Source organism: Eptatretus burgeri, chromosome 5 (genome assembly GCF_056783735.1).
Source record: "Eptatretus burgeri isolate ZD-2024b chromosome 5, Ebu_testis_v1, whole genome shotgun sequence".
In the NCBI taxonomy this organism is placed as follows: Eukaryota; Metazoa; Chordata; class Myxini; order Myxiniformes; family Myxinidae; genus Eptatretus; species Eptatretus burgeri.
In genome coordinates, this window is record NC_140965.1 from 55,828,020 (window position 1) to 55,850,407 (window position 22,388).

The 22,388-nt window shown below is 43.8% G+C and overlaps 1 long non-coding RNA gene across 1 annotated transcript; it reads left to right on the forward strand.

Annotated features, from left to right (window-relative positions):
• The first annotated feature begins 5,951 nt into the window (after window positions 1–5,951).
• LOC147026477 (uncharacterized) lies at window positions 5,952–21,063 on the forward strand. The gene is made up of 3 exons (XR_015058367.1): window positions 5,952–13,085; window positions 13,558–13,637; window positions 20,021–21,063. It is a non-coding gene; the product is annotated as an uncharacterized LOC147026477 (long non-coding RNA).
• Window positions 21,064–22,388: the final 1,325 nt, after the last annotated feature.

Consider the following 22,388-nt stretch of genomic DNA (forward strand, 5'->3'; position numbering starts at 1 on the left):
TTTTTTTTTTTGTATACCTTGGTCGAGGCTCGTATGAGAGCTAACACACAACTCACAGCAAGGAGGCATGAGACAAGAGGGGCGGGAGTGGAAGGGACAAAACAGTGGGGAACAGACACATTATGTGAACTGTGGAAGGGAGAGGGATGGGGATGGGACGGGGAACATGGCGAAGAGAAGATGGACATTTCAGGGACTTTCAGGAAGGAAAGTAGGAGAAATGAAGGAAGTGGACTTGGGTGGATTATCGGGGGTAGAAAAGATCGAGGATTTGGATGGGGGAAGATAAGAGGTGGTGGTGAACAGCTGTTTTGAAAGCCTGGAGGGAAGAATGGGAAAGAATAGAGTGAGGAAGTTTATTCCAAAGGCGGGAAAAAAGAGGAATGAAAGAGTGAAGATGAGCAGTGATTCGTGATTTTGGTAGTTTTACCAGAAGGGGTTGTTGGCGGACCTTGAGCGCCCTGTGGAAATGTGATGGGGACAAATCGCAGAGAGAGCAGGGGGGGCAAGGCTGGAGAGGAGTCGGTAGAACACAGAAAGACCACCGACCAACCTGCGGTGATTGAGTGAGAGGCCCAAAGACTCAGCTTCATTGCGGGAGATGCCGATGATTTAAAATGCCCTGGTTTCGACAGCGTGAAGCCGAGAAAGGTGGGAGGCAGGAGCACCAGCCCAGAGGGGAGAGCAGTACTCCATCGGGCTACGGACAAAAGCTTTGTAAGTGGTCAGGAGCTCAAGAGGGCCGAGGAAGGACTTAGCACGACGGAGGATTCCCAGTCGGCGACTGGCTTTTGAGGCGAGGTTGGAAATGTGACTTTCCCAGGAAAGGTCATGGCAGATAGTGAGACCCAGAAGCTTGAAAGAAAAGACTTCTTCCAGAGGATTGTTGAGAAAGTGGATGGGGGGGTTTTGTAAACGGTCCTTTCGAAGAGACATAGTGAGAGTGTGAGATTTGTCTGGATTGAAAGACATGTTCCACGTGTTGGACCAGTTTGTGATTTTATCCAGATCTGCAGTGAGCGAAGAAGCTGCTGCTCCTTTCCATTCTGAGGGATGACAGATGGTACGGCAGAGGTGGAGTCATCAGCAAAGAGATAAAGAGTATTTTCCAGAGAGTCAGAGAGGTCATTGATGAAAACCAGAAAAAGAACAGGGCCCAGAACGCTACCTTGAGGAACTCCAGCCTGCACAGGAAGAGGGGATGAAAGAACTCCATTTAGGGCCACACGTTGAATGCGACAGGAGAGGAAGTCTGCGAGCCATGAGTGGAGATGGCCTTGAATACCATGGGAAGAGAGTTTGGTGAGTAGGGCAGGGTGCCAGACTGTGTCAAAAGCACGTGATATGCCCAGGGATACGGCTCGGATTTCCTGTCTGGCATTGAGGACCTCCATCCATTGATGGGAGAGCAGAAGCAGCATATCCAGGGTAGAGTGACCTGGTCTGAAACCAAATTGATGATTGGAAATCAAGCCATTGGAGAAGAGGAAGGATTTCATGTCTGAAGCGATGATGGATTCCATCACCTTGCTGATGATTGGGAGAAGGCTGATTGGTCTGTAGTTACAGGGATCTGTTTTTGCACCTTTTTTATGCAGGGCAGTGATGTTAGCAGATTTCCAAGCAGATGGCAGATGACCTTGGGCAAATGAGAGGGTGAATAGAACAGAGAGAGGGTGAGCAAGAGCAGAAGAGCAGGCTTTGAGGACACGTGGGCTGATGCCGTCTGGACCGGTTGCAGAATCTGACTCGAGGTTTGAAAGCAAGCTCTCCACCTTGTCAGGAGAAAAGGATACAGAGTCCAGGGACAGTTGGGTGCGACTGGGTAAAGTGGGTAGAGATAGTGATGGGTTTAGGACACAAGATTTAGCTGCAAACACCGAGTTTAGACATTCAGCTTTATCACGTGTGGAATCAGCAGTGCGGCCATTTGAGGTAAGGGAGGGGATGGAGGGGGAACATACACCAGAAACAGATTTGATTAAACGCCACCAGGATTTTGAGGAGGGAGAGAGGTTTGAGAGTTCAGACTTGAGATGAGAAAGATGTTGTTTTCTGGCTCTCCTGAGGGTAGATACACACTTGTTCCGAGCTTTGTGGAAAGAACTGAGATTGCCCTCAGTTGGGTTTGCTTTCCATGAGGCAAAGGCAAGTTGTTTCAGGACAACTGCCTCGCCACAAGCTTCAGTAAACCAAGGGCGGGAGGAAGGGTAAGACAACTGAACACGAGAGGGGATAAATCTGTGCATGAGGGAGAGCAAGTTTCTTTGAAAGAATTCCCAGGATGAGTTGATGTTTGAGAAAGTAGTGATAGGAGACCAGTCTGTAAGTTTGATGGCTGCTCGGAGACCCTGCCAGTCGGCTTGAGTGAAATGCCAGACTCGACGGCGGTGAGGTGGTTCTCTGATAACAGCCAGAGAGATGTCCACTTTAACAAGGACATGGTCAGAAGAACCAATTGGAGCGAAGGAAGAGCAGCAGATATTGTCAGGGAAATTTGTCAAAATCAGATCCAGAAGAGATGGAGTACCATTGGTTGAGATCCGGGTCGGGAAGTTGACCGATTGAGTCAGTGTGAAGCGGTAGTGAACCAACAAGGCCGTTAGATGGACACGAGGTGGAGAATGAAAAGTCATAACCGGCAAGGGTCAACACCCAATGGTGTACACGACCAGATGATGTGGGCAGAGTGCCTCTGGTTTCTCCCAGGAGACCTAACAAGGGTTTCTGATCAGTCTCAATGGTAATATGTCTTCCAATGACATATTGGAACATCTTTAAGGTGCCCCAGACACACGCTAACGCCTCTCGTTCTACTTGAGCATGGCGACCTTCAGTGCCAGACTGGGTTCGTGATGGATACGCAACAGGCTGGGGATTACCGGTTCCATTTGTTTGTAACAACGCACACCTAATGCCATATGAAGAGCTATCACAACTGAGAATAAGTTCCTCGGATGGGTCGTAATGGACAAGTAACGGCGAGGAAGACAGCATGGTTTTAGCAGCCTTGAACGCTCTTGTTTGGGCAGCTTCCCATTTCCCGACAATGTCTTTCCTGAGGAGAAGATGCAGAGGCTCGACGGTTATGCTTCATTAAGGCAGGAAATTACCAAAGTAGGTTAACACACCCAGGAATGTACGAAGTTCTGAAATGTTTTGTGGCATTGGTGCATTCGCAATTGCTTCAACTTTACTCGAAGATGGCAAAATGCCTTGACAGGAGATTTGATGACCCAGGTATTTAACTTCATGTGCCATAAAGGTACACTTCTCATGCCTTAGGCGTAATCCAGCTTGTGACTGCCGATTGAAGACTTTGTTTAGGTTCTCGAGGTGTTCATGTTGTGACTTGCCAGTCACTTGTATGTCATCCTGGAATATGACTGTCTTTGGTTCCGTTTTCAATAATGTCTACATCTTGCAGTGGAAGATTGGTGGAGCATAGCGTATACCAACTGGGCATCTGTTGTACATGTGGAGTCCTCGATGAGTGTTGATGCATGTATAGGGCAGGGAACCATCATCCAGTTCCAGTTGAGCATAGGCATTGGTCAAGTCAAGCTCAGTGAATGTCTGGCCACCCATGAGAGTGGTGAACAGTTCATCTGCTTTAGGCAAAGGGTAGCCATCCAGCTTTTAAAAGTGGTTGATCGTCATTTTGTGGTCTCCACAAATGCGCACTGTTCCACTTGCTTTGAGTATTGGAACGATAGGTGCTGCGCAGTCGGAGAACTCGGCCGGTGTGATGATGCCCTCACTCTGCAGGAAGGCAAGCTCACATTCGATAATTGATCACATCATGTAGGGCACAGGTCAAGCATTATGGAACAATGGCTGAGCTTCTGCCGAAGCATGAATCCTCACTTTTGGCCCTGCAAAGGTGCCAACACCATCGATGAAGAGGTCAGGGTACTTTTTGAGCACTGTATCGTATCCAGCATCAGAGTTGGAGACTCTGTTTATGTTCCTCCCATTAAGTCTGATTATTCGTAACCAATCTTGGCTGAAGAGGGTTGGTCATTCTCCACGCACTATCACCACAACACCAACAAGTTACCCTAACTTTCCATGTAGATTCAGAAATTTCAGGAGATGGAGGTGAATTTGGTGGCTTGCTAAAACACTTTTGCTTGCAGCCAAAGGTTACCTTGTTAACTGATAGGTCCTGCTGAATAACTTTTGACCTGTTCGAGATCACACGCAGGCTCTCGGTAGTTTGCATACATTCAGTGGTTATTTTGATGACTTTAGCCAAATTGGGGTCGGATTCCGTCAGAAGTTTCCACAGAATTGTGTCGTCATTGATGCCTATTATAAATACATCACGTAATATCTCTTCGAGTTTATCTGTAAACTCACAATGTTCGGCGAGTCGGATGCTGACTTACCATCTTGACGATGAGGAGGAGGAGATTGGGACCATACTCTGTGCAGAGCGTTGGTGCCAGTTAAGCAGTCTCCTTGGCTATTGAGCACAATCCTAGACAGGTCGCCACTCCGACACAGTATACCACCATGCTGGTACTCATTTTGCCGACCTCGGAAGGATGACAACAAGCCAAGTTAAGCCCAGCTGGTATTAATTCAACAGCTGAGCGGGATTTGAACTCAGAACCCTCGGATCCAAAGCCCACCACCCGAACCATTAAGCCAACACCAGGCATAATCTTGACGATGGTGGGAATAAAGTTTATATCTTGAGACTATCTTACCCGGTTTAGGGTGACAATGTCTTTTCACGATATTGACGAGCTCTTCATACGACTTGTCAGATGGTTTGGCTGTGGCAAGAAGATCTTTGATGAGGCTGTACGTCAGGGCGCCGCATACGGTCAGTAATCCAGCTCGCCGCCTTTCAGCGTCCTCATCGGTGTCCATTTTGTTTGCCACAAAGTACTGCTTCAGATGCCACTGTAATGTACTCAATAGACAGGGACAAAGACTCTGAGGTGGGAACAACAGGTTTAATTCGGACATGGGCACTACACAGCACAGCACAGCATCAGAAAAGGGCGGGTCACATGACTCTGCTTAACCATGCCCCGGTGCACCCATGTATGCATCGTCATAAACTACTGAAACATGTCAGGTTATAAGTATGGATGTTTGTTTCACAATGACGTGTCGATCAAATCCAGTCATGTCTCATGCCACACGGGACCAATCAGCGACGGCCAGGATCACGTGTCAAGTTAGTTATTTAACTTCCTTTTTGTCCTCTCTTTTCCTTTTCGATGTCTTGGATTGGGATCTCCACTTTCCAATCATTTCACTCTCTTTATGATGTGTGCAGCCATCCGGGGATAACTGCAATCAGTGCTCCTTCATTTTTTACTCTCTTTCATGGGTGGAGCTTCCTTAAGCCCAGCCTGCATGTACACACGAGAAACGTCATAATGTCTGACGTCTGACGTCACAGACATGTGACAGGGGAGTGGGGAGAAAGCGAGCTGTTAGGTGGCTCTCCAAGGACCTGGACAAAAAGGTGAACGTGGTGAGAGGCCTCGGCGAGTTTGTTGGATTCGAAGGATACCATCGAGGTCGCACAATTGCCTCCAAGCTGTCTAACATGGGAGAGTGAAATGCTGACCCAGCTAGAACCTCTCATCCCAGTGTTTCACAGGCAGAGTGATTCAGCAACGTGTGTGCCGTCCCTCGGATAGATGTTAAGCCAGGCATCCCATCTGCCGGCATCAGTTAGTGGATGTTAAAGATCCCACCAGTCCTTCTCGAAGAGTAGGTAAGTGTTGTGTAGTAAAATCAGCTAACACGTAAGTCCTTTGGCTCAACCGTTTAATGGCGGCTCTCACCTCCTCCACTCACTCGACAACCCGCTGATGTCACTCTCGGTCCCCCTTCATCAGTTCCGGCTCATCATGCATTCATTAATATTCATGTAACTCCCAATACCACATAATCATTTTCTTCGTGAAAATAACAACTGGCTGGTAATGAACCCCTCCCCCCCCCGCCCCCCCCCAAAAAAGGTAGCAAGCATGTCACATAACAAAGTCCTTGGTCCTTTCAGGGCCTCGACGATATCTCGTCCCATGACGAACACCTGGGGTAAAAACTTGTGGAGGCATTTGTTGGACAGAACTATGTGTCCTATAGTCCTTAGAACCTGTCGTACTTCCAGCAGAAAGTCCATTTGAGGTCTCGATTGCAGGTGTTAGATGAATTGCATTCCACCCTTTCCCATCAGAGAGTCTGAAGGTAGCAGGACCTCTCTGTTCACTGATCTTGAGGGGTTTGGTAAACTTGTTTTGTCCTTTCTGGTGAAGTCCAGGTTTCCGAACTCGCACGAAAGAACCACATTAGAAGGTGGAAGGTTTCTCTCCCCGACGCTTGTCTGTGTATCGTTTAGACTTCTCTTGTTTCTGTTGAACACTGCATCACACATCCTCGAGTCTTGCAGCAGGTACGCTGATTTGACGATCCTCAATGTACATCTTGGTGTGCAATGTACGTCCATGTCGAAGTTCAGCAGGGGTCTGATGAGTTGATGCATGTCTTGTAGCTTTACGTTTGCAAGATCTCAGGTACGAATGATTTCCAGGGCTTCCCTTCGAGATCTGCAGTATGTAAACAGTCCTTAAACACTCTGTTGAATCGTTCTATCTCCCCCATTGGCTTGTGGGTAATATATAGAACTACGGCAGTGTTTGATGTTTCTTTCCTGCAGGAATGTTTCAAACTCAGTTGAAACAAACTGAGATCCATTGTCAGAGGTAAGTTCCCGTTGATTTCCTTCACCAGCGAATACTGTCGTCAGGAACTTGATAACTGTAGCAGATGTTACTTGAGACGTAAAGGCTACTTCTGGCCATTTGCTGAAGTAATCAATTAAGGTAATGGCATAGCGACAGTCCATTTGGCCGTTATCAAGTGGTCCCACTATATCGATGGCAAGCTTTTCCCAAACAGCATAAGGGAGAGGAACTGGTTGCAAAGGTTTAACCCCAGTGACAGCTGTTTTAACATGCATTTGGCAAGTAATGCACAACTTGATAGCAACTTCCACTTGGGAGTGCATCGCTGGCCACCAGTCGAGCTCACGCAGCCTTTGTTTAGTCCTTACAATACCTTGATACGTATCATGGGCAAGCTGGATTAACTTGGGTTCAAGTTCTGTCGACACTATCACACGGTGAGTGCCCCGAATCAAGTAATCCTCCTGCACAGCTAGTTCATTCCGAATGCGAAAGTAGGGAAGTACATTTGGGTCAATGCCCTCCGCAGTACAAGGCCATCCTCTCGAGACATATCCTCGCACCTTCTGGAGAATAGGGCAGCTATCACCAGCCCATTGCCTAATTAATAGACACTACAGTTCGCTTGCCGATTCAGGCCTACGACTTACTAGTTACTCCTCGAATACAAACTTCCATCAGAAGTATTTTGCTCTACTCACTCTAGATTGGTAAGTGATTTGATGATCTGTCCTGTCTGGATGGCGATTAATTAACCAGGATACATTTCAATTGCAATGCATTCAGGCAGATTGAGTTTGTATTCGCATTTGGAAAAGTAGTGACTGGGTAGGGTGCTCTGCGGTTCTTTTTATGTTACCCGATTTAACCGAGATGTAAATTTTTTTTATCATTTCCAAATTAATATTTCAATAATTTTGAACTGACATTTTTCAGAAATATATCCACGATGAAACGGAGCTCAAAGCCAAGTGGATCACCTTGCAAGAAGAAGAAGGGAGATGGAGACTAACATGGGAAGCAGAATCTAGCACAGGAGCACTTTATAACTGGTTGGACAAGGAAAAAGTGAAAAAAAGAAACGAAGACAGCATCACTGAATCAAATGAGGGCATACCAGTTGGACATGGGTGTGAACAACATGGAAGACGTCATGAGATTGATGAACAAATGGATGACAATATTGAACAAGAGGGTGCGCCAGAGCAGCAAAGAGGTGAAACAGACAATGAACAAGCTGGAGAAGAGGAAACAAACGCCATTGTCTTTCATGATTTTGGAAGTTTTCATTAATCGTATGGAAGAGCGTTTGAGAACCCAATTAGTTCGGTGTGGTTCTTCCAATCTACAAAACAAAGATGGACCTTTCCCTTATGCCAAAAACAGTCGGTCCATGTCAAAAAGATTGTTTTTTTTTCAAAAGAATGAGACATTCTGAAAGAGTACAGAACATCTCTTCCATAATGACAAATCTGCCTTTGGAAAGGAAGAAGGGTTCAAAGCAAGGAAAAAGCTGAACCCATGCATTGAAGAACATGAGAATAGCCCTGTGTGCATCAAGGCTTTCAATCCGTGGAAGGAAGCCTCCATCAGAAAGAGGAGTTACGCAAGATCAAAAACTCGAATGTGAAATAAACCAAGCAGTCACAAAGTGGAAAGAAATTCTCAAACGAATACTCGATTGCATCTTGTTCCTTGCAACACTAAATCTCCCTTTCAGAAGGCAAAGAGAAAATCTCAGCAACGACATGAACTCTTGGAATACTTTTTGAAACAGTGAAACTTTTGACAAAGTACGGCTCAGTTGCTCGTCAACAGGTTTACCAAAATTCAACAGGCAAAGCACAAAGTCATCTCTTACCTATCTCCACAAATACACAATGAGTTCATCGACTTGCTTGGTGTTAGCGTACGATCAACTATCCTTACCAACATCCGTACAGCTAAATATTTTGCGATCATGTTTGACAGCACACAGGACGTGTCACACACTGACCAGCTGTCAGATATTATCCGTTATGTGCTCATTGATGGTGATGAAGTGAAAGTAATGGAATTGCTTATTGATTTCATTCCTCTCGATGGAAAAACTGCTAAATCCATAACAAACCAGATACTTGCCAACCTTCAAAACGATGACTTGGACATACAAAATTGCTCTGGCCAGGGATTTGATAATGCAGCAACGATGGCTGGGGTACATCGTGGTGTTCAGAATTGCAATTCCGAATTTGAATTCAAAAACGACATTTGTTCCCTGTAATAACCATTGTCTAAACCTTGTGGGTGTAAATTCTGCAGGAACCACAACAAACTCTGGGACCTTTTTTGATGCAGTGGCAAAAATATACACTTTTCTTTGTCTGCTTCAACTCAAAGGTGGGATTTTCTCAAGAAGCATGTCTCGATCAATATTAAACAAGTCTCTGACACACGAGGGAGTGCAAGGCACTCGATTCCCACCTTGAAAAAATAATAATTGAAGCTTTTGAAGAACTGCGAGATGGGAATATGGAAACAATGGATACAAAAGGTGATGCTGGAGAAGTCTTCTCATCATCATCTTGTCATACAGTTTCACTGCATACCTTTACTTTTGGAGCCCTGTGCTCAAGGAGATTGATAATGCCCAAAAATACCTGCAAATGTCAGGCCTCGGATGATACAAGTGTGAATTGAAGATGGAAGCGCTCTCAACTTTTTTTTTTACATGAGGAACAAGATGCACTGAGATAAATGAGGCCCGGGGGTCCGTCTCTCATGACCCAACCAAGAGGCAATGGCCAGCATCTTTCTCAGCATGCGAGCCAATTCACCTCAACACGAATACGAGAATCGTGCCGTTGTCTTCATGCATCGAAGGAAAGCCAGCCGTAAAGCCCTGTTCTTATAGGCCATCTCCTCACTCCGATCTCTCTCGACCGCGTGCGTCCCTCACTCCACACTCGTGCATTCCTCCTGATCTGTATCTCTCCTTTACGTCACACCGAACAGCCGTTCCACCTCCGGAGCGTGGCTTTTTCGCATGAAACCCCAGAAGGCAGAGCCTGTCTGTCTGTTCCGCACGCCCGGCTTGCTTGTTATTATCATTGTGGTTATTATTATTATTTTTAAAAAACGCACTTCTTTCATGGTTTGTTATACAAAAACATCAGGAAAAGTCACAGGGGGGGGGGGCAATTACATACTGGGGGAACTTATCCTTAATCCTTCTTTTATTAACACAGCACCACCTCCCATGTGGTGACATGTAACACTTAAGCTCACAGTTTCCCTACTTAATTACATTGAGATGCCTCCTACATGTCCACGGACCAAACAACTCCATTCAATCCTAACTTTCCGATGAAATTCCTCCATATACTCCCACAACCGTAACAATATTACAAAGTGGGCGGGCATTTGATTTGCTTCAATGGATCGTGAAGTGGGCAGACATTGTAACCTATTATCTTTGTGTTTCAATCGGCAGTTGCGAGCGCAGCTTTTCCAAGCTAAAACTGATCAAGAATTACCTCGGGTCTACCACGAGTCAAGTAAGGCTCAGCAACTTGGCATCTTGTCCTACAGGCACTGGCATAGTGAGGTTGGCAGCCTTTGGAAAGTGAGGCACTGGCATAATGCCTGGCATAGTGAGGCATAGTGGTGCATAGTGAGGTTTGATGGAAACTACCCATTGATCATTGATCAACTTGGCAATCTTGTCCAGAGAAAGTGATATTGCCCATAAAATTGACTTTGATGAGATATTTTGAATGATTTTGCCGCACTTAAAACAAGGATGGCAATTTGTAGATATTAGTGGGCCTGTTTGTCCGTTGGACAAAATTTTAACTGGTCTAATCAATGTAGAAACTCATGGCAATCAGTTTGGTGCATCATATTCCCCTTTGGAAAGTCCCTTGCACTTCCTTTGGAGATCATCTTGCATTGCCTTCCTCTGCTGCTCTGTCTCATCAGCTCCAGCCTCTAGGCCATAGAAATACCACACCATGCTGCACGCATGTTTGATGTAGTTGTTGTTAATGGCCTTGTAGCATACCTGTCTGCTGTACTGTTTCAGCATCAGCTTGCCTTTCACCAAGCCCAGGTCTGCTTGGACCAGGGTGGGGATTATACGTTCGTTATTATTGTTGTCAAATGGTATAAATATTATTTTTGTTGTTAATATCATTATCATTAATAAATGCTTTGTTACAATGTTATCATTACCTCTGCCACCGAAGGTGAAGGTGGTTATGTTTTCACCCCTTTCTCCTGACTGTGTGCAGGATATCTCAAAAAGTTTGGACGGATTCGGATGAAACTTGGTGGACATGTCGGGTGTGTCGCAAGGTCGAATTAGATTGATTTTGGTGAAGATCCGAATCCGGATCCGGACATGGGAATTATTTATTTTTTAAAGTGATTCTTCACAATTGAGAGATAGAGCTCAAAAGCAATTATAATTATACAGCATGATACTGCATTTCAAAAAGTTATTGGGTCTGATGCGTTCTCGTGGATCAGGCATGACGTGGTGGAGTTATGCGCTCTACCGAGTGCCCTTCTAGTTTTGTACTTCCAATGCCATGCCATGGATGGACCTATTAAACTGCTCAATACACCTCAACATGGTTTGCGTTTACAAACATGGGAATTCTTCTGGATTCTTTGTAGTTAATTAGCCTAATCAACTCAGGAGATCATAAATAAATCTCTTCATTTTGAACAGCTTCCAGGGCTCTGCTGTTGAGCGTGCTGGGGAAGCTTAGAGCTCTTCCATGTGGCCTCTCCAATGGAAATTCCTCACTATGCCAGTGCCTGTAGGGTGCTATTACTGACCTTTTTGCCCAGATGCCACAAACCCTAACTACGCCACTGCTTGGTGGGAGTTGGAGCAGTGAAAGACGATGCTCGCCAGATCCGATGTAGAGATGAAATCAAGAGAAGGTGGAAAGAGTACTTTGAAAGATTGCTAAATGTGGAAAATGAGAGAGAGAGAGAGGTCATGGTTAAGGCATGGACAACTGAGGGTCCTGTGAAGAAGGTTGAAGAGGAGGTTAAAAAAGCACTTGACTAATGAAAACTAGGAAAGCCTGTGGACCATCTGAAGTTGCGGTCGAATCGTGAAGGCTTTCGTGCTTGGGGGAGGAAAGTGGATTTGATTAGGAAGGTGTGGAGTGAGGAGAGCCGACCGCATGATTGGAGGAAGAGCATAATGATCCCAATTTTCAAACAGAAAGGGGATATTATGGATTGTGGAAACTACCCATTGATCAATTTGATGGAATATGCAATGACGGCACGAGAGAGGATTGCAGATCAAAGGCTGAGATTGTGAAGATTGACGACAAGATGCAGTGTGGGAACAACAATTTTCATCATGAGACAGATTCAGGAAAAGATGCTGGAAGGACATAAGAAGCTGTACTGGGCATTCGTAGATTTTGAGAAGGCATATGATAGGATTCTAAAACAAATGGTGTGCTGGTGCTTGAGGAAGAATGGAGTGCCAGGGAAGATTGTTTAGATCATGATGGAACTGCATCAGGGAGCCAGCACTATGGTAATGACAGTGAACAGGCTCTCACAATATTTTACAGTGGAGGTTGGTCTGTACCGAGGCACTGCACCAAGTCCATTCCTTTTTCTGATGGTGATCGATGTGCTGAGTTTTACATCAGAGATGGAGAACAGTGGAAGCTCCTGTTTCGCAGATGACTTATTCAAGAGAAGAGTGTTGTAATGACAAGATGACTTAGAGAGACAGACATTGAGGATTAATGCTAGAAAGACAGAGGTTATGGTGTGTAGCAAGACAAGAACAGAGGGCTAACAATGTCGATAGAAGAGGTGAAGAGCTGAAACAAATGGACAGATTCAAATACCTGAGCTCAGCACTAAAGCTAGAGGGAGGCTATAAAAGTGAGGCATGGGACAGAGTGAAGGCAATATTGGGAAGGTGGAAGGAGGTTGAGGTGGTGTCTGCGATAGAAGGATACCAATAAAAGGGACTGATGGGATGGCCTAAACTAGAGGTACGCACACTCACATCTAAGCTGTCTCACCTGGGTTTGAATCCTGACCCAGCTATAAACTATCATCCCAGTGTTTCACAGGTAGGGTGATTCATCTATGTGTGTGTCATCCCTCAGATGGATGTCCAAGGGGTGTCCCATCTGCCAACATTTGTTAGTGGATGTTAAAGATCCCATGGCGTCCTTCGCGAAGAGTAGGCGAGCCATCTCCCGTATCCTGGCCAAATTCCAAATTCCTACCATACCCAGCAGAGGCGTTGCATCAACGGCACAGCCATGCTCTCAGCCAATGATGCTACCCCACAGCCTTGTGGTGCATACAAAAGAAGAAGAACCAAGAAAATTGAAGGTAAGAATGTACAAGACAGTAATCAGGCCGGTTATAATGTATGATGTAGAAACATGTGCTACAAGAAAAGGGGAAGAAGGGTTGCTGGATAAGACAAAGATGAGAATGCTTTGATGGATTCTCAGAGTATCACTAAGCGAGAGACATAGGAATGAGATGATATGTAAGAGAGCTCAAGTTGCGTGTATTACATAAAAAATATTGGATGTCATCCCTTCCATAGAAGGGATGACAGGGAAATGGGAAGGAACAGACACACAGGTAGCATAAGTCGAGACATATGGATAGGACAAAGGAACTGTGAGGGGTTGAGTGCATAAGGAACATGTAAGCAGATAGGAAAAGCTGACAAACAAACAGTGTATGTATGGAAAAGTGTGGGTAGATAGTCAAGGATAGTCAGTGAGAATATAAAATATCTGGAGTCGGAACAGGAGATGACATGTGATGGTTGTGGCTCACCATTTTAAAGGAGTGGAGAGAAGAACATCATTGGACAGAAGAAGGGATGTTATTCGACAATCGACAGATGAAGGGGACAAGAGAGTGAAGGTGAGCCGTTCACCTGGATTTGGTGGGGGGGGGGGCAGTGTGGAGGGAGTTGACAAGGTTGGGTTGTTGGCTGAGTGTGTGTTGCCTGGTCAGACTCACGAGGGACAAATAGTTGAGCCCAGGTGGGCAGACATAATAGAAAACTGATAGGCTGCCAACCTGTCTGAGCTGGGAGAGGAGCAATCCTGGCACCGCAGCCTCTTGTGAGTAATTACAATGAACTTCAGGGCGTTGGAATGCACCACTTCCAGATGGAGGAGGGGGAGGTGGAGCAAGTGGAGATCTGGTAGCATCAACCTGGAAAGGAAACCCATACATTTTGGAAAATCTTTCTAAGACAGGATTTATATCTTCAGTTATTCAGCAAATGCAAATCATATTGATTCATTTTAAAGCGGTTCATCGGGCTGGCAGGATAGCTTGGAGATATGCACACTTGCCTTCGAACCTGGACCCAGCTATAAACTGTGATCCTGTTGGTCAAACCAGTATTAGCCACGTCCACAAACCTGTGAAAAGTTTATTGATTGCATTACTAACCAGATTCGGTGGCGTAATAGTTAGAGCTTCTGCTATGACTCTGGGAGGTCGGTGGTTCAAACCACAGCCAAGTCATACCAAAGACTGAAATGGTATGTGCTGCTTCCTTGCTTGATGGTCAGCATTTAAAGGATAGAGTGCAGAGAAACAATGCTGGGAAGGCAATGGAAAACCACTCAGTTTTACCTTTGCCAGTAAACTGCTGCGGCAGCACCAACACTCTGTAAAGAGTATGGCATATCAATTGAAAATTACATTTCTTCACTATGTGCTTGGGTCATGGAACAGCTTCTGCCTCTATAATCAAGATATAAGTTTTAAAACTTTCTCAATTAAATAATACATTTTACCACTTTTGGAAATTTTCCTAATGTTAAAAGCATACAGATTTTATGTAAATTATGTATGTATAAAACATTAAAAACAAGAAAAAGAACAATCAGAAATTGCAGACCCTCGCCAAGACTTGTTTTATGTGGTGCTTGTGTGCTGTTGTGTTATGCAATTAATAAGAAATTATTAGAACTGCTGGCAGTGATGACCGGGTACCAAGACATCCCGCTTTGATCAGACACCTAACCCTGACCCATGACGTTTTTTATTATTATTATTATTATTATTCAATTGAATTTACAATGGGATTAAAGTAAATTGAATTCAAATCAAATGGAAGATCAAATAGGTACAGTCCTGCATTGGAGTCATCAGAAGGAACCCAAACAAGCAAAAAGCAAAGACAAAGTCATCAGGAGGAACCTGGATCGGATTCACATTTCAGCTGCTACTTGTAAACCCTCAAACTCATCCAGAAAAAATAATAATAATAATTCTGACTGCCAGACCATGTGTCAGATCAGGTTGTAAATGAAAACATGTATTCCCCATCAGTATAAGATCATAAATGTGAAGTTTCACATCAATTGATTAAGCAGTTCAAGAGAAAACATTATTTAATATTTTTCTTCAATCCGATGTGGCTGTCAAACCATGTGACATATCAATTATTTCTTAACAATCTTGTACATCCATGCATTGGGGAACAATTGTGTGAATTTTCCCCTCGATCTGTCCAGCCATTCTGGAGAAGAAGATTTTAATTCGTTTGAGGGTAAATCCAACATGGCTGCCAAATCATGTGACCCCCTGATGTCATGTGTGTGAACCTTTTGTTCCTCATGGATAGACGTTCTTATGTGTAAAGTTTCGCGTCGATCTGTTCAGCCACTTCAGAGAAGAATATTTTTGAAGGTTAAAAAAAACAAAAAAAATCAATATGGCTGCTGAATCAAATGACCGATGAGGTCATCAATTTTTTTTTCTGTGGACCATTTTATCCCAAGAAAAATCACAATTATTCTTCATGAGGAGTACTTGCCATGTGCCAGGTTTCAATTTTTTCTTTGGTCCATACAGAGATACAGAGGTCCAAAGTTTTTTGGGTTTTTTTAACCGTTTTTCCAACATGGCTGCCACACCACGTGACCTATGACGTCATAATTATCATGAAAACATTATACATGAGTAGTCACTCCGATGGTGAAAATTTAGTCTCAATCCGACAAGCGGTTGCGGAGAAAAATATTAAAGTTCTGTGCGGGCAAACAAACAAACAAACAGACAGACAGACAGACAGACAGACAAATGAAAAATCACTCATGGAGCGACACTTGGCAAAACATCACAAAGTAGAATGGCGCTCGGTACAGCGCATAACTCTGTCAGGTGGAACAGTTCACGTTTTGTATCAGACTGATAGGTCAGACCTGAACCAAACTCTAATCTGCTTGTTCTTGTCACCCAACCAACTCATCCACCTTGTTTTATCACAACTCGTCCAGAACATTTTGAGATATAATTATATATATATATATATATATATATATATATATATATATATATATATATATATATATATATATATATATATATATACACATGAGGTCTGTCTAAAAAGTAACAGGACTGACTTCACAAAAATTTTATTCCAAAAAACACATTGAAATCACAGGTTGTCCCCTTCAAAAGAGTTTCCCTCCAGTCTCACACACTTGTCCATCCTCTTCTTCCACGCTTCAATGCCCCCCTGGAAGGCTTCTTCTGGAATCGTCTGAGGCTCCGTCGTCATGGCCCTTTTGATGGCCTCCACAACAGGAAATCGGGTCCCCTTAATCACCCCCCTTGAGCTTGGGGAATATTAAAAAAATCACAAGGGGCCAAGTCTGGCGAATACAGGGATTGCTCCAGAATTGGCATGTTCCTCTCCGCCAGAAACTGTCGGATGCTCAGGGCACTGTGAGCAGGGGTGTTGTCATGGTGGAGGACCCAGGCGTTGTTCTCCCACAGATCCCTCCTCTTGTCCCAGACTGATCTCATCAGGCGCCGGAGGATCTCCTTGTACACGTATTGATTCACTGTTTGACCCTGTGGTAGAAACTCGAAGTGGACGATGCCCTTGATGTCAAAAAACTCGATGAGCATCACCTTGACTTTCAACTTCGACATCCTTGCTTTCTTTCGTCTTAGTGATGCCAGACTTTTCCACTGACGACTCTGCTGTTTGGTCTCAGGATCGTATTCGAATATCCATGATTCATCGTCGGTAATGACTCTCCCGAGCAGGTCTGGATCGTCCTCGAGGCGCTCGATAATGTCTTGACAGACAATGACTCTTTGCTGTTTCTGGTCCTCGGACAACAGCTTGGGGACCATCGTTGCACACACCTTGCGCATATCGAGATGTTCAGTGATGATGCTCCAGTGTCCTTGTTGATGGAAAGTTCCTCAGCAATCATCCGCACCGTGAGTCGACGATCTGCACGCACCATCTGCTTCACACGCTCGATGTTGTCCACCATTCTGCTCGGTGAAGGTCTTCCAGACTGTGGATCGTTTTCAACCTCCTCCCGTCCCTCTTTGAACCTCTAGTGTCATTCAAATGCACGTGTACATGACATCGTTTCTTCCCCGTAGACTTGCTCTTGCATTGCGAAGGATTTGGAAGGTGTATTGCCAAGCTTAGCAAGAAACTTCAGATTGGCTCTCTGCTCACGAATCATAGCGCGACGACTCAGACTAGACAACGTGTAAAGCACGAACTGTAAAAAAATATCACACAATGAGCACAGTCAACCAACACCAATCATATATATTGCTGGAATGTTGCAAAAGACTGTGACGCAACCCGTTAATTCAAGTTGTGTAATTGGAGCACACAGCAGGCTCAGTCCCGTTACTTTTTAGACCGACCTCGTGTATATATATATATTTTTTTTTTTTATTTATATATATATATATATATATCGTATATCGTGTTTGGCCCTATCTATCAATTAAAAAAATTAGGCCTGTGTTGACATTTTGACCTTCAAATTAATTGGTGGTTGGGTTAATTGACCTGGTATGCAAATCCTGTTCAAATTTCAAGTCGATCACATGCAAACTGAGGATTGCAGAAAGTGATCCTAAGTTATTGACCTTTGGCCGAGGTTGTTGACCTTTTGGTTGATATTGAACTCAAAAATAATAGTGGTTGATATCAGTGACCTGATATGTAAATGCTCTTCAAATTTCAAGTCATTCAGATGAAAATTGAGGATTTTACAAAATTTGCCCCAAATTGGCCTTTTGGCCAATGTAGACCTTTTAGATCGACTGGATTTGATGAAACTTCAATGGGGGACCATTGCAGGGTCGATTTCCATAATCTCTGAAAAATTCAGAATGGTCGGTTGAGCGGTTTGGGCTGGAGGCGAGCGGACAAACAAACAAACAAACAAACTAGCCGGTAGGCGGCGATGGGTCGCCGAGCATGGAAACTATAAGATATAGAGCACAATGGATGTCATATAGCGGATAGGGAATCACCTTAAGATTATGAATATCAAATCTCATCCAGTTCCATCGACTGATAACTACTCGGTATCCATTTGAATGAAAAGTACCGAAAATGCGGTTTGAAATCGGAAATCCCCAAAGTTCGAGGGGGTGCTGTGGGTGAACAAAGATCTAAATCGAAAATCCAGCTCGATCGTTTGTGCACAATGTATTCCAGACGATTAGTGTGAATTTTCATGACCATCCGACCATAACCCTAGGAGGAGTAGCATTTAGCGCGAAGGCACCTCCAGCTCTTGCATATTATCGATTTTTGCACTAATTGACCTTTGACCCCTGACCTAAGCGAAATCGGTCAATATGTCCTAAGGCAAAGTTGTAGTACTCATTGAGTACCATGAACCTGCAAAGTTTCATTCGTATTGATGCACTCACCTGGTCGCGAGGGGGCCTACAATTTTCGCCAATTTTCGCACATATCCTAATTGTAGGGGGCGCTGCGGGTAAAGTATTCCATATATCACAAAAGCCGGAATATATTTTATGGAGCATCACCTGTAGATAATTCGTGCCAAATTTCATAACCCTACGTGGGATAATGGCTTTCGGAATTGATTTCGCGTGAACGGTACCGATTTGGAAGGTTTTTCGGTTGTTGCTAGGGAACCAAAGCGTCCCTAGCAACCATCACAATTTCCATAGCACTGGGTCATAAGATGTACCTACCACCCGAGTTTGGTCAAAATCTGCCCACGTTTACTACCAATTATGCTGATGACAAACGAACAAACATCCAAACAAACATACAGAATTACTGACAATAAGGGTCACCTATTTCGGCGACCCAACAGAACTGAGGCTATCAACATGTCAAAAAACAACATTTTTTTTTGCTAAGTAATAAACAGACCCAAATGCAATACCCTTTCCTTCAGCAAGGGTAACTAGAACGGCACTCGGGAGAGTGCGTACCTCTGCCAGGCTGAATAATTTACGTTTTGTAACCTACTGATCGGCCGGATCTGGATTCGGACCTGAACTAAAATAGAATCTGTTTGTTCTTATCACATAACCAACTCTTCCACCAAGTTTTCTCAAAACACATCCACAACTTTTTGAGATATCCTGCTACATATCGTTTTTGGCCCCCTCTCTCAATGATGAAGAATCACTTAAAAGATTTTTTTTAAACTCTCATATCTGGATCCGGATCCAGATCTTCACCAAAATCTTATCCGTTCATCCTTATCACACAGCCATCATTTCCAAATTTCATCCAAAACCGTCCACAACCTTTTGAGATATCCTGTTCACAGACAAACCGACAGGGGTAAAAACAGAACCTCCGCCCACCTTGGGTGTCGGAGGTAAAAAGGTAATTTACATCTGCTTATTCATCAACACCGAAGGTTCAACGTTCATGATATGAAGAAACCAAATGATTATAATATTCCAACTTTGAATGTGCTGGTGGATGAAATCGAAGCTTCATGCTGCTTTTCCTTTTTGTAAGAATTGATGCTGAAGGTGAAGGTTCTGCAAGAGTAACGTAAGCATTCAAATGAATTCGCCATGAATTGAGCATTGAAAGGAAGGCAGGAATGGGGAAAAGTGATTTGGAAATCGGTCAAAAGATCCATGATCCCAAGAGCATCATTGTATTATATTCATGAAGAGCAGTCTTGTTGGACGACGACGATACTGTGCTGTCAATAGCAATTATGTTTTGCAGCTGTTGATGTTTTGCCTTTGGGTAAAGACAATTTACCAAGTAAATCCATTCAACATACACGAGGGAAAGTTTAATGTAAAGCAATAAACGTTTGATTTATGGGCTTTGCAGCAAATACCAAACACTGTATGTGGAAATAGGAATACAAGGGTCCTTCACAAAGTTTATATTGCCTGACCTACAGTATTTCACATGTTCGCAATCAAACAATTTCACAGATCAAAGTACTCATGAATTAATGTGTTATTGATAAACAGACTTTTGTTTATGTTTGCAGGAGTTGGACACTTTAGTGCCAACGTGAGTCAATTGAATTTTGAAAAATGGAGAACAACGAAATCGGAGAAATTCGAGAGAAGCCATCAACAAGAACAAGATAGTGTTTTGGGCACCTGAGTAGAGGAGTGTTGCTTGTACATCGTGGCTTTGAAATGCTTCCATATTCCCTGTAATAAATGCTTCATCACGGAGGAAATCCATGAGAACATATTGAAAAGAAACACTGGAGGATTATGCCGTTTTGTATGCAGCATTTGGGTCGGACCTCAGATGGGTACTGAGAAGGATTGGGAATAGAGAGGTACATGGTTATTGGCAAGAATGGGAGGTAGCTGTGATAGATCAGTGATGGATACCTGTGCCATGATTATGAAGTCTGCGTTTGTTCGGTCCTCACCCTTCGTCTTCATTTTTCCCCTCCTCAATTGGTTTTTTTAAACAAATTTAAAATTTTTAAAGAAATTTAAATGTTCCCCCTCCTCCTCACCCACACACACACACACACACACACACACACACACACACACACACACACACACACACACACACACACACACACACACACACACACACACACACACACACACACACACACACACACACACACACACACACACACACACACACACACAACACACACACGGTTTGTGATGACTGAACTGAAATTGAAAGAGATGTATTGTGACATTTGCCGGCACAACCATTATTCAAACGGAGAGGTCGGGATGGTTTCACATGATAATTTATCGTGACCATCCCAACCTTGTTTACATAATTTTGGCATACCATTCCTCCATCCTTTTACATGATTTAAATTAGTTATTTCTGTACTTTTAAAATATGTATTTCCATGCTTACTCACCGAGTTTATTTCATGTCTGTCGCACTTCAATGACGACAAGTCGACGACAAACTGCATACCTGCAATGGAAGAAAGTTTCTGCACTCAAAACACATCAAGTCACACCTGCGATAATTATCGTATTTATAAGATTACTAACCCGTCACTTCACTGGTGGGAATACTAAGAGGGGGGAGAGAGGGAGCGAGGGGGAAGGGGGAGGAAGGGGAAGGGTGAGAGGGGGAGGGTTAAAGGGAGAGGAGGGAGGGGAGCGAGAAGAAGGCAGCATGAGAGGAGGGGAAAGCAGCATGAGAAGAGGTGAAGGCAGTGTGACAGGATGGTACGCAGCATGAGGGGAAGGGAAGGCAGCGTAAGGGGAATGGAAGGTAGCGTTAGGGGAAGGGAAGGTAGTGTAATGGGAATGGAAAGCAGCTGTGGGGGAAATTTTTATATTAATGTATTCTAAATTGTAACAAATGGAGTTTTAGAAATGTAACTTTTATGCAACAAGTTGAATTTGCTGTTCTTTCTCGCCAAGAGACTTTTTCCCTAAATGTTGATAAATGTCTTGGTCTGGAGCGTTGTGACCTGAGCTGATAACAGTGAACCTTTGCCTCAAAATGTATTAAGTGGCTTATCGTCTAAAGGACACGTCTGTAGTCTGGGTTGATAGCACCCACCACTCTCCCATGAAAGTATAAAATGCTTTGAAATGTGAAATTGTTTCAGTGCAAGTACCTGAGGAAGTATTAGAATCTCGGTGGCTTGTACTCCTTGGAACTGACCAAGTACCAAGTTAGAATAAAACTCTGATGTAATGTGGAAGTGAATTGAATCGGGTTGGTCTAACTGTTAACTAAAGTAAGAATAAATGAAATAGAACCAAATAATATTGCAATCAATGGGGATTCTTAAGTTCATTGTACGAGGGTGAGAAGTGTATGGTGGATAATTAGAATAATAAATTGTTTCACAAGGAAGGACTTGTGTGGACATCGGTTATCAGTGTCAATAGGTTTTATGCAGGATTTTATAACCAAATCAGACAAACGTTAAACTCTGTCTGAAGTCAAATAGGATTCCACAATCGACAAGGTAGAATCCTTCAACGATCACAATGGGGTGGGTTAAAAAAAATCCACATCACAGCCTAAGGGGAAGGGAAGGCAGCGAAAGGGGAAGGGAAGGTAGTAGAAGTGGAATGAAGGCAGCATAAGGGCAAGGGAAGGAATCATGAGGGGAGGATAGGAAGCATACCAGGGCATTACCAAGGTGATAAAACGTGCCCAAATAGCAATGTTTTCTTTTTAACTGCTGTGTTCTATGTAAAACTGGGTGGAAAATCTCTTCCTCCTTCGTCTTCTTCCTCACTTATAATAATGTGAGTCTCATTCAATCCTGTTTTTCATATTGATTAGATTCAGAAAACGCTGATCATATATTCTTGAAGCGCCACAAAGTCGGTCGCTGTACTTGCAACACAGGTGAGAAAAGGATATGAAAAAGCAGCTGATATTTCAATAAT